At 36.7% G+C, this 12,750-nt stretch overlaps 1 long non-coding RNA gene across 1 annotated transcript; it reads right to left on the minus strand.

Moving 5' to 3' along the window:
* Window positions 1–4,595: 4,595 nt before the first annotated feature.
* On the minus strand, window positions 4,596–5,537 carry LOC118435952. Its single transcript, XR_004835074.1, has 4 exons — window positions 5,442–5,537; window positions 5,121–5,344; window positions 4,917–5,034; window positions 4,596–4,840 (listed from the first exon to the last, which is right to left on the minus strand). It is a non-coding gene; the product is annotated as an uncharacterized LOC118435952 (long non-coding RNA).
* Between the last annotated feature and the right edge of the window lie 7,213 nt (window positions 5,538–12,750).

Genomic DNA, 12,750 nt, shown 5'->3' on the forward strand with positions numbered 1-12,750 from the left:
AAATTATTACACTGGCACAAATTAAATAATTTTTTTCATACCTTATGCACTTTTACAGAAAAATCTTATATGTATTTAACACCGTGATGATCTAGAATATGAGTAAATCTTTAAGTTCAATTAACTTTGCAACAAGAAATTTAGTAATAATTAAATAGGTTGCCGGGTCGACAAATCCATATTCGTCAATTTTGGCTGGGTCCAGCGTCGAATTTTAGCTGTACTGGAAACAATAAGTTTTCAAAAATAAAAATACGCACAGTAAAATAATTGCAATTAAATGAGGGCAAATTAATATGTGTTACATATATCAACGTACCTGAGTCAATAAATTGGAAGTACTTAGTAGTCCTTAAACTTATTAAAAAACCATTTTTTCTCTTGAAATTAATTGAACACACCAATTAATTTGTACATTTTGTTGACTTTTCGTGGAGGAGGAAGGAAAATGGCCGCCAGCAGACTCGTGCACAAGGAAGAGACCAACCGACACAATTTGGTGTGAAGTCCAAGTTTTGCTTGCTGCGGTAACATCGCAACGTGTCAATTCGAGACCATTGCAGGAATATCGCTGATACCGGCAGGCCCCGTTCTAGGCGATGTGGCGCCCTAGGCAAAACGATAATGGCGCCCCTACGTGCTCGCACCATCGGCGCTCGAAAACACTTTTATGTACTACACATAACTATATAATCGTACACACACTTGCATGTTACACTAATTGAATTTACATAAATCAGCAGATTTTAGATAAGTTTGATTAAGTATCTTTAATTCCTGAAAACATAATTGAATATTATTAAGGAACAGAAGCCACATTTCTAAGATTTCGAAGATTTCTAACTTTTTGAGGCTTTGCTTATTCAAAACTTAAATCATACAACAATGGAGAAGCGTAAGCTTGTTATCCCCGAGTTTGATGCAACTAATTTCAAGTTGCTCACGCTCAGAAAATTAGCGGGCACATACTTTTTCGTTTTGCTGAATCCGCGGGATTACGAATGTGGTAGAATTTCAAAATAAAATTACAGCCAATACCCGGTTTTTTAATCCTATAAATGTTACAATTTTACCATTTTAAAAATTCAGTACAATTTTGCTTAGAATTCGCTGAAATTAAACAATTTTTTTTTTAATTTTGAAGAGTTTATGCTACAAGTTCATGCTACGAGGGGGGGTAGAAAATTAATCGGTCTCGCCTTGAAGGAGAGTCATTTTGCCCCACTTTTCTTGTTGGAGTGAAAGATAAACTAATATGTATCTCAGATCTCATAGCTTAAAAATTTACGGTCACGGCCGAGTCTACGAGGTCGTCAGATGTAACCAAAAACACCGAAACAATAAAAATTGCTAAAACTGAGCCCAGATTTGATACGTAGATTTAGACCTTCAAAATGGAAACAAGTACTGCTTTTTGCATTTAGTCACTGGTCAATAACCCTGGGTTGATTTTTATAGTCCTAATAATAAGCCATGGAGCATGTAGTGGAAGTATTCATCCATAAAGGCGGAAAAGGGAAACAGAAATAGCTATTTTGGTAATGGCCTCCTATTTTGATACTTTATGGGACTTCTGCTGTTGGACGTTGCGGCTCCGAAAACGGCCAAACCTGGTGCTTATTATATTTCGAATAATTAAGCCAAGTCGTTATAGAGAAACGACAAGGACCAAAATCACGTCGCTCACGAAAACCCTCACGAAGAATTTCAAGTAAAAAATCCAAAGTTTCGAAGGGTGCCATTTTAAGCCAAAAAATGTCAAACTTATTTCATCCTCCTTACAGTCTACACCGGGCCAGGGTGGTCTGGAATATTGAATTTCTTGGCCAAAACCTATTCTCATCGACTCGAAAATGAAGTACCCTCATCAGTACCTTTGACATAGATGTTCAATTTTGCAAAATTTCATTTGGATAGTTCAAGTGGTTATGGCGTGGTGCATGCCTAAACTTGGCTTACAACATTGGGTTAAATGGGAAAAACTTCAAGTTGAAAATCCTGTCTAGTCCTGTGGTATTTCTAGGAAGTGTAAATACACTATTAATCCCCAATATCTCATCTACTAAAACTGCTGCAACCAGCTGCAACCATCATATATATCAAAAGAAATTTGAATTTATGTTAAGACAAATTGCGGACGCAAAATATTTAGAGTGCTGCAATCCTAACTGTGTATGAAATTTTAGAGTGTTCCAAATAACACAATTATTTCGAAATATGTTAAACACTATTTGGGGAAGGTAGCATTGCAAAACAAATCCCTCTAAAAAAATTATTACGGTGGGGAGCATTTTATGAAGTGGTAGCCCCTTGAGGAGTCATAACGAAGTTTTTAATTTTGGGCTTATTTTCACGGTTAATGATGTCTGAGGACAGAAATAGTTAAGAAAATAACCGAATATTGTCATTTGATGAAATTACGTCTCGCAATCCATCGAAACAAAATTTCTAAATTTTTATTTTGACCACACCCCCTGGCCGTGGGTGTGCCGAGAATGTCCTAATGTTAGTCGGAGTTATATAGAGCTTGATCAGACCTCTCAAATGACACCCCACTTGATGGGGTAACGTGAGAAAATAATTATTGGCCTTTGACCACACCCCCTAGAGGGGGTGGTTTTTAATAAATGTTGCATAAGTTTCATCCCCTTGAACGTTATACCTAAATTTGCGAAAGCAGAATTAGAAAAAAATGAATTGTTCGAAAGTTATAGGTTTTGGCAAGGAAATAAGCTAATCCAGACCACTGTGCGGGCCTCTATTGACCAGTGTGTATTTCTACATTTTCAAAAAAACCTCAGGAGGAGTAGAATTTGACGATAGAAGAGGCGAAATCAGTAGTTTTGATTTTTTTCGAAAACTATTTATAAAATCGGGCTCGAGTATTTGAAATTTAGCGGACCAAGTGTGTTGACCTCGCAGGGGACTACATTGAAAAGTAGTAGGGTAGGTACTAGACATGCGCCGAGTACTCGGCAGGTTTTGACCGTGCTCTCACTACTCGGACTCGGCCGAGTATTTTCTGCGTGCTCGGCCGAGTATTTCTTAAATTTTTATATGCATCCAGCATTTTACCCGGTACTTACACCGAGCGGTTCAAATCATCCAGCATGTAATTTTTGCAATCAACATCAAACTTACTTGAAAAAGACACCAATGAAATTTGTTAATTCTATCCGGTAATCAACTTTAATCGAAATGTTGGAACAGGAAGAAGAATCAGTAGCTTCACGTGATTCCGTCCACCAGTTCTCAAAATTGAGGTGCTGGTAATTAAATATTATGTAAACAATGATTTTTTGATGATCTTTTTGACAATTTACTCGGTGGCCGAGCCTTGCTCGGTACTCGATTGCCGAGTTTTGCTCGGTGCTCGGCAAACGAGCAGAAACGAGTACTCGTCAAAAATATAGCCGAGTACTCGGTGCTCGGCCGAGTCGACTTTTTCGGTACTCGGTGCATGTCTAGCAGGTACCCCAAATTTATTGCGGGATCATGGCGAGGCCGAATAATTTTCTTCCTCCCCTCGTACAAGTTTTTCTGAATCTTTAGACGCGTAAAACACTCTATTTTTGTTTGATTTAAAAGATTAACAAAAATGGATTTTATAATTTCCAAGAGGCTATTCTTAGCATATTTTTCTTGATCGGGTGAAAATTTGATAAATGCGATGAAAGTTTTCAAAACTCCTGATTGTGGCTGAAAATTTATTAAAAAATTACTCCATATATATGGGAAAAAATCGCATTCAAACACATATGCTTGCTTGTTTCTGCGAGTGATCAATTTTAATTTAGTCCGGCGAAAATCGGAGGTAACCACCTCAGACTGCTGCATTGTAAAGTGTTACGAAGAAATTGCAGTTTGTTCCTAAAATTGAAAGTTTTGCAAGTTAAAATTTGTGAATAACTTACAAATAAAATTTTGTAGCACAGATTTCAGTGAAAGTCAGTTTTTATGTTATTTTCCACAACAAATTTTAAAATTCCGCATAGTCGTTTTTATCTAGTGTGTAGGGGCGCCTCACGGCGCCCCTCGCAAATCTGGCGCCCCAGGCGGTTGCCTAGCTCGCCTATACCTAAAACTGGGCCTGGATACCGGTAGGATGTCAAAGCATTTTTCTTCCTCAGTGTCATTTTTGCACAATATCTTGACACCATTTAATGGAATTGAAGTTGACACCGACGGTTGGTGTTAACGAAATTCCGGGTTTTGTTACCAAGTTGCTAAGAGTGTGTGGATTACTTCAAAAATATGTTAGATCAGCCAATCTAAACAATTGGGTGATTTTCTATGGTTTGCCAGTTACGCTAGGTTTAATAATGCATTGGATTAACATGATACTTCAGCCGTTTACAATATGAAAATTGTTTCTACCGATGGGGTTATTGTTGTACGAAATTTTGTTAATAGCCCATCAACTTATTGCATTAATCTATCAAATATTTTTGCGCGTTTTTCAGCCATGCTGTATAATTTCATCAGTTACGTAAATTGCAATGATTATTAATGTCAAATTAATATTTCCAAATTTAAATATTGCAGGAAAACTTAATTTATTATCTACCCGAATTTCATAATCTTGACAAGGTTAACATAACTCAAATAAATAGAGTCATTGGGCTCATAATTGTCACCAAATTATTTTTAATTTTATAAATTAAGATATACCGACACCTAGAATATCTTAATTCAAGCAGGAACAGCACAACTCAAATCGTCCGTCCAGGAACTAACCCAATCATTTCGTGGCGAATTTATGACGTCGATATCCATATAGGTTTCGTCATCTTTGGTAAATTTTGGCCATAATTTGGCATCCTCGATGGGATTGGGATCGCTGCAAAAAAATGAATACACGATTTACTAAACTCCATAAAATTATGAAACTGCGGAGTAAAAATTTCTAAAATTACCCATTCTTAGCAAAATCGTACCACATATTCACAAATGTCGAGCTAACGGAACGCTCCTCGTCTTTCGTGAACTCCTCCCTATAAAATAAGTAGGGGATTTCGTCTCCATGAGCGACACCTATTCGGACATGGATTTAATTACATCAATGTTAGATATTTAGATCAAATACACGTACAATTAAAAATTAACTAATATTTGTATACCTTTTTCAATGTAATCGGGTAACCCTCCCAAATGTACGTAAACGTTTTGAACCCTAACCAAAAATATTTCATTTCGCGAATTTTTTAGATTTCACGAAGTCCTATGTACATAATTATGCTTACCCATTATATTTAAATAGGTAGAGGAAGGTGTTATTGTTGAGTTGCGAGTGTATTAAAGCCCTCGGATGGAGGGGCGTCTTGAAGTAAACTGCGCCGTATAACTATTCACAAACAAACGATTGTTAGGACGGAACTAGATAAAAATGCTAACTCATAAATTATTATAAATCGATATTTTAAAAATAGATATTTGCTTACCGCAATTAAGCCAGGTTTTTTGTCCGCAAATTTTCGAGAAAGCCTGTTTCCTTTGAAATAGAGTCTCTCAATTGTTTCATGGATGCCAACTTCAGAGTATTTGAAATCTGAGGGATAAGGCAAACTAGATTATAAAATTGTTGACAGATTTCCATGATAACCACGATTTTCAGCGAATTCATATTCATAAGGAACCACATATAGGTATATACATCGGTAAACAAAATAATGATCATCATAACGTACATATGTACCATATGTTTATAAATTGAGTAATATTAACGTTCTCTTGTATGCTGGTTTTGAATTTGAATTTTTAAACCGCAACTTCCCCTGCTTAAATACGTTTATGTAAACAACGAATTTGAAACCTGGTCAACTCCATGTATTTTTTATAAAATGAAGGTTTTATTGATTCTAGAATCGATATTTTACGTTTAAAAGGTCAGGAGATTGAAATTTTGATCTCTTTTTTTCGCTAAGAAAATTGACATAAAATAGATGCATTTTCTCCAGAAAATTGATCAAAAATTAAAACCCTCTAGGGTTTCTAGAAGTAAAAATTAAATGTGTAACTAGGTATATTCTCATGGAAGAAAAAAATCACATCTTTTTTAACCCTTAATTTTGTATGAAAATATAAATTCTACATTTTGTTAAAAAAACACGGAGATGGCCAGGTTTCAAAATCGTGATTTAGACACACTTGAAGAAGGAAAAATTGAGACAATAGTTTGAAACCCGCATACAGGAGAGCGTTATGTAGTTTCTAACCGAAATTTGAAGAAGAAAGGAGTTCGGGAACTACTTTAAACTTGACGTAGGCCGATGCATTTTGCTCTTGGTGCGAAGCTAACGAATTAAAATGATAGTGTTAAAAAAGTTGTTGAGCTGTCGTCTTTAGTTGAACTTAGGCACTCGGCAAGGCATTATGGATTTGTAGGTGACAATCATGAAATGCAGGTCAGTAGACAGGAAGACGGAAGAATATAACAATTTATTTATTGTGCTTCATTATAATTCTTTCGAAACAATGGACCAGTTAATTGATGAATTGATTATCAGATTGCTTCAAATTTGGGCCTTTTGTTTCATTTAAATTATGCCTGAGCTGACACAATGGCTGACCCGTAGCACAGGTACAGTCGACATTTTTCCAAAACGCATCGTGCTCATTAAGACTTACGCGAATGCAATTTAGATCTTTATTGTTTTCAGGATGACCGTCAGCCCAATTGGTGTAATTCAGCAGTTCCCCTGTGTCCCACCACTTTCATTCCCCTTCTACAGCCATGTCCCAACCTGCCAGAAATAGTGACCGACGCCGATCTGTCAAAAACACAATGGGAAATATTTATGAGCATGGACGAATAGTGCATGAAGCGTGACTTAGATTTTGAAGTATGACAAGTCACCAAATTCGTAGTTGATCAAGATATCCTGCTCCTCTTGATTTTGGATAGACGCGAGTTCCAGTCCATGCTGGCGGCACCAAGCCCATGCTGCTTCAGCAACAGGATTGCTCTATTTTTGTAAAATAATTTAGAAATATGGTTCGCATATCGAGAATGTATTCACACCTATGACAGCACGGCATAGTAGAAGGGAATTAACTAGATGCTACATATGTATCTGTGTATATGTTCGCAGATTATGATGACATCAAAGGTGGAATATTTCAACTTTCTTAGACGTAGTTTGGTGAAAGTGTGGTTTTACACACACGAGGGTGGGTCGGAAATTAATCGGCCTGACCACGTTTCAGCAATAAATTTGATTACTTGCCCTATGAATTTTTAATATAGACAGTCCCCTGCGAGGTCAACACACATATTCCGCTTTAATCTCAAATACTCTATCCCGCTATTTCAATGGATTTATAGAAAATGACCAAACTGCTGTTTTTTCCTCTTACAGATGGGTTGGGCGTCTAAGTGTAAACGAATTTGGCCTTGGATAACCCCGGAACCTTTTGTCGTAGCGGGTCAAAATTTTGAACAGACGAGCATGTTATCCTCAGATACGCGTGTGCAAAAATTCAACTTTCTACTTTCAAAAATGCCTCCCCCACAGCTCCCAGAAGCTGCAACAGTCATTTCAACTCTTTCCAAACTCCGTCTAAAAACTTCGGTCTCCACAGAAAAGATTTTCTTTTCAAGTAACCAAACCCAAACAAGTCCATTTGACTTATATCAGGGGATTATACAGGTATTTCACTATTCGAAATGATTTTTATCCCAAATCTAGCTTCAAGGTCCTTTGCATTATCTTGGGCTAACTTTGCCATCTGGGAAGACGCTGCGTCATCCTGAAAAATCACCTCATTTATTTTTTTACCCTACGATTTAGGAAAATGTAATTCTAGAAGTGGTTTTAATACACGGTCCACATAATACTTTGCAGGTTCCTTCACTTTTTGGGGGACTTTGATAAGTGGGAGAACACCACGACCCGACATTGCAGCCACAACCATAAAATGTTTTAAAAAGTTCTCCTCACTGAAAAGCACCAAATTGCTTGAATTTTTTTCGGCATTTGTCGTGTAGTAAGCTCTTCGAACCCAATTAGTAACTTGTGGGGAAAATAGTGCTTCGTAAATTGTCACCAATAACTCACTTCTATTCCTCAACAGAAAATTTAAATAACATTTTTTTGTAAACACGAGCGAGATTTTTTCTGGAACAAGTTGAAATGACTGTCTCAGCTTCTGGAGACTGTGGGGGAGGCATTTTTGAAAGTAGAGAGTTAAATTTTTGCACACAACTATCTGAGGATAACATGCTCGTCTGCTCAAAATTTTGACCCGCTACGACCAACCGTTCCGGGGTTATTCAAGGCCAAATTCGTTTACACTTAGACGCCCAACACTCTGTAAGTTGTTGAAATCTCCTTCTCCTGAGGGTTTTTTAAACTTCGAAGCAGATAGTAGTCACCAGAGCTCGCTGGTTCGGAATATTGAATTTTTTGGCCAAAATCTATTCTCACAGATTCGAAAACAAACCACCCTCTTCAGTACCTTTGACATAGATGTTCAAGTGTGGAAAGTTTCATTGGAATTGTCGGACTGGTTATGGCGTGGCATATGCCTAAACTTGGTTTATAACATTGGGCTAAATGGGAAAAACTTCAAGTTGAGAATCCTGTGTAGTCCTGTGCAATTTCAAGAAATTGTAAATATATTATTAATCCCCTATATCTCATCTACAAAAACTGCTGCAACCAGCTGCAACCATCACATATATGAAGAGAAATTTAAATTCATTCAAAGGGAAATTGGATATGCAAAATATCTGGAGTGCTTCAATCATTTCATGTATGAAATTTTTAAGTGTTCCAAATGACACAATCTCTTCGAAATATATTCCGCATTCCTTGAGGAAGGGTACATGGTAAAACAAACCCCTCCAAGAAATTTATTACCAAGCGGGGAATTTTATGACGCAGTGGTCCCCTGAGGAGCCAAGACAAATTTTTAATTTTGGCCCCTTTGTCTTTGTTAATGAGGTCAGAAGGCAGAAATACTTAATAAATTCAGAAAAATAAATTCAGAAATACTTAATAATATTAGGGAATATTGTGACGCGAAAAAAATACATCCCCAAAAGTATCGAAATGAAACTTCTAAATTTGTATTTTGACCACACCCTCTGGCGGTGGGTGTGTCGATAATGTGCTTATGTTAGTCAATTTTAACAGATTTTCCACCGGATCAAACAATATGATAATCATTTTGAAGAATGGCGCACTAGCTTCATCTCTTGGTTACACTCGTTTATACGATTTATGATTTATTTATGATTTACGATTTATGTAAAATCTTTCAACTTACCCTATCAGATTTAGGAATGTAAAAGGATTTTACGCCTGGGACGCTGCCAATAAAGATGTGCAACGGGTATTCCTCAGAATACGCGGGCGTTGAATTTGCTTTAAAACATAAGTAATTTTTATTAAAGTAATAACTATGTACATGAATATGTATGTAAGTGAACGATTAGTTTTAAAAGTAAACATGCCTAATGCGATTCCGGGGCCAAGCCAGATAGTAAAAATTGAAAACATCAACATATAATTGTCGCAAAAATTTATTCTGGACATGTTTCCGTCAAGAAGCTAGGCTGCTATTAAATTGTAGGTATTGTGATAGCTCTCAGTACTTTGGTGTTCGTATGTTGTTGAGGTTAAATTGAACTGACCAATAAATACTCTTGTCAAGGTAGGTATGCTTTATATCAGGTTAAAATAATTGTTTCAGTATATTAAAGGGTGTTAATAAAGTCCGATCCCATGCATTTTTTGGAGCGTGGTTGTTACAAATTCAGCTGGAACTTTTGAACCAGTGAAGTTATTTATTTCAAATTTTTACCATGGGAGGAACAACTAAACGTGTAAGTCATGAGCATCTTAGAGTTGAGATACAAACATTGCATCAGCAGGGGCTTAAACCTACAGAAATTGTGCAAAAATTGGGCTGCAGCCGCAGAACTGTTTGGAAATGGAAGAATAAAAATTTTGTCCACGACAAAAAGCGACCAGGGCGACCCAGAAAGGTGTCACCTACCACAAAAAGAATGATTAAAAACAGACTTTGCAAGAAAACCGGTAGTTCATTACGTAATTGAGCAAGGGAGTTAAATGACTCAAAACGCTATAAAGAGAAGAAGAAGCAAATTAACTGTGTGACCGTGCAAAAATTTGTGAAAACTACGAAGTGGGGTCACACAGCTTACAAACTAACCAAAAAAACCTCTCATGTCACAAAAATATATCGATGACCGTCTGAAATTTGAAGAACTCCTTCAGAAAAGTGCCCATTTGAGTGAAAAAAGACTTGGTGAAGAATTGCGCAGTCACATCCTTTGGACTGACGAATCTATTATTGAACTATATCCAAAATTGAACCAACAAAATGTTCGTTACAGGACAGAAAACAAATCGGATGTACCATCAAGAGCGATCCCAAAATTCGGGCTTAAAGTTATGGTAGCGGGTGGATTTTGTGCACGTTGCGTGACCCCTCTACATATCATACCAAAAGGCAAATCAGTCAATGCAAAGCATTATATGGAAAAAATATTACCTATCTATTTCGATAGCATGGGGAACAAGGAAATATTTCCGAATGAAAGAAAAATAGTTTTCATGCAGGATGGTGCTATAGCCCATACAGCAAAAGCGAGTTTGAGTCTCATCAAGACGCAAGTTTCAACGGTCTGGAGCAAGGGGGTGTGGGCCGCTAACGGCCCAGATTTGAATCCCCTGAAGAACCAGTGGTCCATACTTAAGGAAAATGTATACAAAGAGCCACAACCCCGGACGAGGGAAGAGCTAGTAAAAAAAAGTTCAAGATGTATGGAATTCGATTTCCAGAGGCACATTGGAAAAATTAGCACAGAGCCTTAAACAAAGAGTTGAGGGCATGGTTAAAGTAAATGGTAACAAGACCAAATACTAAGGTAAATATGTCGAACATTTTTTGTAAGTATCACGGGTAGTTTTTTTTTATACTAGCCTTCACTTTTTTACAGGAAAAATGGGATCGGACTTTATTAACACCCTGTACTTATTTACACATGCATACGTGTTTATTACTTATAAAATAGGTGACAAGTTGATGGATGGGTTGCTTAATTACTTTATTCAACAATGCGAAGCTTTTCTATGTAAAACTCAGATTTACGTGGAAATTTTATGATTTTTATGTAAACCAAAAAAATAAGCATACTTAGATTTCATTCAATTCGAAATCTTTGTATTCTTGCCTGATGAAGACGATAGTGATTGATAGAAAGCTTGTAATTTTCAAATAAAATGAAGTAATACTTAATCCCCACAAACCGGAGAAATGATTGATCATAAATAAGCATGCTCTTGTTTATGTAATTTGCTATAAAATTTTGTAGTAGAAAGGTTTGCACCTAGTCCACACAGTAAATCTACTTACTTCTTGTTAGTATTACGTCATTGTGAGGAAACATAAATATTTTAAAATTTTCAATAAAATTCGAGAATTGCTAGTTTCAACGAACCACTTTCATCTTCATCAAGCAAGAATATGTACAAAATTTCAGATGAAATGAAATCTCAGGATGTTTATTAAGTAGCCTCAGCTACTTATTGTGATCGCTTTGTCCGTCCGTCCGTCCGTCCGTCTGTAAGCAGGATATCTCCAGAACGAGTCAACATAATCAAACTCCGTTTTCGCCATTGTGCTGCTAATTTTTAGTTCTCGGTCGAGTTCGGAAATTGGGTCAATCGGACCACACCCAACTGCGCCAGGGGGTGTGGTCCAAAATTAAATTTAACCTTAATTTTCATATGGGGTGTCATTTTGAACGAAATTTGACCGCGATTTCAAGGACGTTAATATTTTTGACCTCATGACCTTGTGGACGAGGTCACGGGTCAAAAAGATACTTAATTGTCATATGGGGTGTCATTTTAAAGGAAATTTGACCGCGATTTTAGGGACGTTAATATTTTTGACCGCATGACCTTGTGGACGAGGTCACGGGTCAAAAAGACACTTAATTGTCATATGGGGTGTCATTTTAAAGGAAATTTGACAACGATTGTGAGGACGTTAATATTTTTGACCTCATGACTTTGAGGACGAGTTCAAGGGTCACAAATACATAATTGTCGGATACGGTGACATTTTAAAGGAAATTTCGATCGCTCTGACGCTACTTTTTATATTCGTTTGTAAGGGTTTATTTTTTTGGTTTACAAAAATCCTAAAATTCCCATGCCAATCTGAGTTTTACACGTGAAAAACCTGCATTATTAAGCAAAATTTGTGACGCAATATTTTATTTTATTATCTTTTCCTCCAGGTGCAGTCTTTCTGTCGTAGTATAAACTTGAACCTATGAGATTATTGATTGACATATGAGAACAACAACTTCAAAATATTATTCATGATCTCATAGGCTGCATGCAATTTGAATTGTTCCTATTTCTCAACGTAAATATTTTGGATGTCGCAGAGCCGTACTGTGAAATTGCCAGGCCTGGTATGAGCTTAACTGCCGGGCCCTTTCATAAGTTCAATATATGTATTCGATATATAGTCGTTTTCCCACCATATTCTGTAACGAAATAATATTCTACGAGTATCAAGAGTGCACTATTTTCCCAGTTCTATGGGAAATAGTGAAATTTATTGGGTTTTTTGAAAATATCGGCGGGACGGAGAAAATTCAATTATGAACAGCTTACAATGCAAGTGTTTTACGTGTACAACTCAGAACTGGTTGGGACCAATTTTATTTTGTTCACCACAACAAATAAGCATGCCCGTATTTTT

This window comes from Folsomia candida, unplaced genomic scaffold, assembly GCF_002217175.1.
Source record: "Folsomia candida strain VU population unplaced genomic scaffold, ASM221717v1 Fcan01_Sc005, whole genome shotgun sequence".
Lineage (NCBI taxonomy): Eukaryota > Metazoa > Arthropoda > Collembola > Entomobryomorpha > Isotomidae > Folsomia > Folsomia candida.